Source organism: Oenanthe melanoleuca, chromosome 12, assembly GCF_029582105.1.
Source record: "Oenanthe melanoleuca isolate GR-GAL-2019-014 chromosome 12, OMel1.0, whole genome shotgun sequence".
Classification (NCBI taxonomy): Eukaryota; Metazoa; Chordata; class Aves; order Passeriformes; family Muscicapidae; genus Oenanthe; species Oenanthe melanoleuca.
Genome location: NC_079346.1, coordinates 16,082,000 through 16,087,601, shown reverse-complemented (window position 1 = coordinate 16,087,601; position 5,602 = coordinate 16,082,000).

Below are 5,602 nucleotides of genomic sequence, written 5' to 3'. Positions count from 1 at the left end.
CTTGTCTTGTGACTAAAATGGTGTGTTTTAAAAGCATGATAGTTTGAAAGGTTCCCATCGTGTTTTGCTCTCTGCTGATGTCACTAGGAGTTGCAGCTGTGTCACTGGGACTGGGACAGGTTTGGTAGCTTGGAGACCCTACCAGTGGTGCCACTGTCCTGCAGTGTGTTCCCTGTCATCTCAGGGACAGATACCCCTGTTGCCATGTTCTCCTGGCTCAGGATGGGAGCTGGGAGCAAGGATTTGGAGGTGAAGAGCCACCTGCAAGAGCTGACAGCTTCCAAAGGCAGCAGACATTGTATCCAAGCCGTTTCCTTGTCTCTGGCACAGGCAGTGCCAGAGGAGCTTGGCAGACTCATTTGCAATATTGTGGTCCCTGGTGCTGCACCCCGGGGTGGTGGAGGTGTGCAGGGTGCTGGTGAGTACATGGGGGGTGAGGATCCTGGGAGCCCCAGGCATGTCCGGGATGGGTGAGGCAGATGATGAGCTCCTGGGGATGAGCTCCCACACAGGGAGAAATGGTGGTGGCGTAACAAGCTGGTGCTGTCAAGTCTGGAAGTTATCCATGCATGAAGGGGGAAGAAGTATGAGTGTGATGGGGCATCATTTTCAGAGAGGGAAGAGGGGAATCTGGATGCAGATCAGTAGCTGCTGCACAGGCTGTCTTGCACCTGGGTGTGTCGGGCACCTGGGTGTGCCAAAAATGAGCACCCACAGAGCATCATTCCCAAGACAGCTGCCAAATGTGGGAACTCATTAGCTGAGTTTTATTAATTTGCTAAGTGGGTACATGCATCTTAGTGAAAGCCTGTTAGCGATGATAATACGTGATTAATTAGAAGATAATAAACCAGATAAATGTAAGAGCAGCTTCCCTTGGACAGATGGACCACACTAAATAATGTATGTTCCTTGGCTTAGTCGTGTGCTTGCTTCTAGTCTGTGATGTGCCTGTGTGAAAGGAGAGGCAACACTACACTTTCCTTGCAGGCCCATTGCCAGGGCTTAAGTCAGGAACAAGAGGAGCCGGAACAGACTGCTGTGAAAATGAGGAAAAAAAAATTTAAAAATATCTACTTGCAGCATATATCTGTCTCAAATAGAGAGAAATCCTTTTTCTGTCTGTGGTGGTAGATCTACCTCCCATTAGTTGTATTAATCATGGAAGTACTTGGTGTGTTTGCTTTACTATTTTGGCAATCATAGTAAATTTTTATGGGAAATCAGGAATATTGTTTGTGTTGTAGGGGTCAGAGCAACACAGTGTTACTCCCACGAGAGTGGGATTTCTGGGGATGTGCTGTGTGTGGCTTGGGAGCACCTGAACCATTCTGGTGCCAGCCTCTGAAAAACCAAGGTATCCCCTGGACAGACACTGATTTAATTCCTCGAAATTCCACTCCCCCAAGGTAACCCAGAGTGAGCTCCTGTGTATTCCCTTGAAGATGTGTGTGTAGACTGTCCATACATCTCTCCATAGGCATGACATCTACCCATGCTGTGCATCTGTAGGGGGATATCCAGGATTAGGGGACATGGAACCCTCCACTGGGGCTGGGTTAAAGTGACTGGAATGAGGTTTTCATGAACTGGAACAGACAAATAGAATGAGAAGCTAAAATTACAAAGAAGCACCAAACCAGAAATCATCATGTTCTCTTGGGAAAACAGCAGTGTAGTTGGTGATGCAGAAACTCCAACTATTTATCCTTGGTGCAGTGGTTTTGACGTCTTTGATATTTTTTAAAGGATGGTGACCCAAAGCTGTAGCTGAGTTGCAGCTACCTTTACATCTTATAACTATTTTATTTCAGAGATTACTCATCTCTGTGCTTCTGGTGTGGCTGTGTTCAGCACATTGCCTTGTGTGCCATCCTGTGGTGATGAGTATGGCTCAAGCTACAATTTATTTTTATTTTTGGAAGATCCTAATAAGAGAATTGGAACAACTCACAGTCCTGTGAGCAGTTGCTTGGCATGCAGATGTTACACATGTTACAGGATGTTACAGATGTTACAGGAGGACTGGGGTGACCCAAAACCAGCACTAAGGTTGGGATGAATGGAACTGTGTGTACAAAAAGCCCAGGGAGAAAAGGCAGAACAAGGGGGTTAGAGGGATTATTTAATTTAAGATTAACAGGCAACAAGAGCCTTGGGCTGAGAGTGAAACCAAAGGGGAGGTTAAATCAACCATTTAGAGGGTTGGAGGCACTGCTGCCTGGACCACTGCCCAAGGGAGTGTCCATCTCTGAGCTCTGTCAGTCACACAGGTTGGTATGCAGGAGGCTGCTTCAGACATCTGAGAGGTTCTGGAGGAAGACCTTTTTTCCACCTTTTCCCAAAGTAAAGCAAGTAGATAGTCTTAGATTTCCAATATTTATTCATATTAATACTGATACAGCAGTGACTCAGGCCCTTTTTGGTGAAACATATTTATGTAAAGAGCTGGAGTTATGCTCTGTAAATAGAAAAAAAAATAGTAAGTTAGGCTGAGGGAAGTGTTTGTAAAAGGGAAGAAGAGAGAGAAACCAGGAAATGCATTTCCCTTTGCAGCAGTGACCTGCCTCAGGGAGAGAAGGGCTGCTGGAAGGAAGATGAGACCGGGGGTTGCCTCTCAGATACCAGATGAAATTATGAACAATTTTGCTTATTTCATGATTTAAGACTCAAGAAACAGGAGTTCAGAGGAGGAGGTTGCTCCAGCCATTTTAATGTAGGTTCTCCATTTCCTTATTTATCCATATCCCTACAAAGACCATTCTGTTCTTTGTTCCTGTACTGGGGATGTTAACGCTTTCAAATGTCACCAAGTATAATCTTTGTGAAGCTGCACTTTAATGGACTTCCTTTTGGTAGCACAAAGGTTCAAAGGAAGATGAATGACACTATAGTCAGCCACACAGTGCCCAGAATAGCCAAGATAAGCATGGACACGAGCCCTTGTCCAAGCTTCATGTGGATTTTTCTTGCCAGTACATTTTGAAGGGGTTATGGTCTGGTCAAACTACTGCTGCTGGGTGTGTGGGTCTGTGTCTGTACTGCTCTGCCCTTTTTGCAGCCTGGGGGAGGCCAGTCCTGTCCAGCTGTTAAAGTGCACCTCTCTCCTGTGGAGTGCCTGGGAGGGCTGCAAGGAAGCTGGGAATGTGAGCATTGCCCTCCAGGGACAGAGTCCCCTGTCCTACACAATGGAAGGATGGGCTGGTCCAGAAAAGGCAGAGGGCTGAGTAACAGCTTGGAGCTCACCCCTGGAGCTGCCCCAGCCATCACCCCGATGAGCATGTCCCACTCCAGCACATCCCTCTGCCCACCTGCAGCAGGAATTCACACTGCTCCGTGCTGGGCTCCATCACCAGGAAAGGAGAGGATCAGCCTGAGGAGCTGGAGCCCCTCTCTTGGGGTGGTTTGGACTCTGGTTAAGGAGGGACAGCAGGAGCAGGGCCACCCAAAGCTGGCAACAAATCTGCCTGTACCTCCTGCCCAAGGTCCATCCGTGGGATGGGGCTCCCACCTCAGCATAAAGTCTGGCCAGGAGAGAACGCTGGACCTGCAGCACAGCTTGGGAGAGTGCTCAAAGGGAATCCCCAGACAGTGGGCAGCAGATGGGTGGATGGGAACTCACCTGAGACCATTTATTGTCCTCAGGGCCTCAGCAAGGTCCTGGGTCACTCCCTTGGGTCCTTCTTTTGCTGGGTCAGAGGAGAGGGGCCAAGCAGCTCTCTTGCAAAGACAGGAAAGTCCCTTTCCCCCAAAGTACTGTTGGGTTGTGCCTGATTCATTAATTTGGCTCTGGGGTGCACTTCTGAAATCCATCTCACAACTTCCCCCACTTTTGGATTGTGTCCTGAAGCAGCTCAGAAGAGGTCTGGCTTGGGCCAATATCAACCAGATTCCTTTCAGATGAAACCAAACCCAACATGCTCCAGGAATGCACCTCATGCTCCCCAGCCACTGATGGGCGTTCAGGCTGCAGGCTCAGCCCAGAGCCTGTCTGGAGCTAAAAAACACCTTGTAAATCACATAATCATTTTGATTGGAAAAGACCTCCAAGATCACTGAGCCCAGCTGTTAATACTGCCAAGCCCAGCACTAAACCTAAGTGTCCCCAAGTGCCACTTGTACACGATTTTTAAATCTCTCCAGGGATGGTGACTCCACCACTTCCCTGAAGGGCCTGTTCCAATGCCTGACAATCCTTTCAGCAAAGAAATTTTTCCTAATATCCCCTCTAAACCTTCTCTGGCAAAACTTGAGGCCACTTCCTCTTCTCCTGTCCTCTTCTCCTGATTAAACCACAACACATTTGTTGCCTGGGGGAAGAGGCTGAAACACATTCAGCCCCAGCTCCAACCTGCTGCCAGGGAGTTGTGAAAGCAATAAGGACTCCTAGTACCCCTTTTTCTCCAGGCTGAGCCCCCCCAGTTCCCCCAACCCTTCTCATCAGTTCCACTGCCTTCTCTGGACATTCTCAGCATCTTCTTGCAGTGAGGGGCCCAAAACTGAACACAGGATTCAAGGGGCAATATAGTTAATACATCACTGGATATCTGTGTCTGCTCTTGCCACATGGTGCTTGTGCTTTGGAGCCCAAATGCTCCCATATTTGCCTTTGCATTACATTTTGCTGTGGAGTCATTAATGGACCAGATCTTTCCTTTCTAACCCTGATGTCTGTCACCACAATCCTCTCTCCCTACGACTCTGCCCTCTGGTTCCCAGCCCACAGCAGAAGTGCTGCACCCGGTGCTTTCCTGTCCCCTGCAGGGATGGACCTTCCCAGGAAAAGGCCAATATTTATTTCCCTGTGTTTGGCAACAGATGTGGGGGTTCTTTCTGACTCCTGGGTGCTCTATAGGCACTAAACTTTGGAGGTCTATAGGCTCCTACTTTGAGCTCTTAGGCTCTTACTTGTCAGGTATTCTCTAAATAAGCAAAGCAGCTAATAGTTAAAAAGGTTATTTATTACAAAGCACATCTTATTACAAAGCACATCAGTCTCAACAGGCAATAGCAAAAGCAGTGGCAGAGCAATGGCAAAAGCAGTAGCAATAAGCAAATGGCTAGAAGCCCTGGCAAAAGCCAATAGCTAAAAGCCACACTTCTTCCAATACATACTATTATAGAGGATTTTTCCAACAAGCTAAGATGCAAACTCAGACCACTACTCTTCAACCTACAAGAATTCTAGTTTCTTACCACACCATCTTACCTATAACACTATGCATAGAATTTATCGTGTTCTATCTAAGAAATGTAAGCAATATTCTTACTAGAGCTCTATTATGTTTAAGTCCTGTCTACAACTGTGGTCCTGGAGCCTCTACTGAAGATATCAATATGTTTGCAACCTTCACTAGAACACAAGCTACTGAGGAATAGCTCAGTGGAATCCAGACTTTCATTAAAAACATCAGAACTCACTCCAAGACTTATTCAATCTCTGCACTCTGAATTCTCTCTGAAGAATTCAGAGAGACGTCTAGCTCACTGACTCCAACACCTGTGTCCCCACGGAAGCCCGGCAGGCACAGCAGCCCCGCACCGCTAGATGGCAATTGCGGAGTGCGCACGGAGCGCTGCGGGGTGAGCGGAGAGCGGGGCT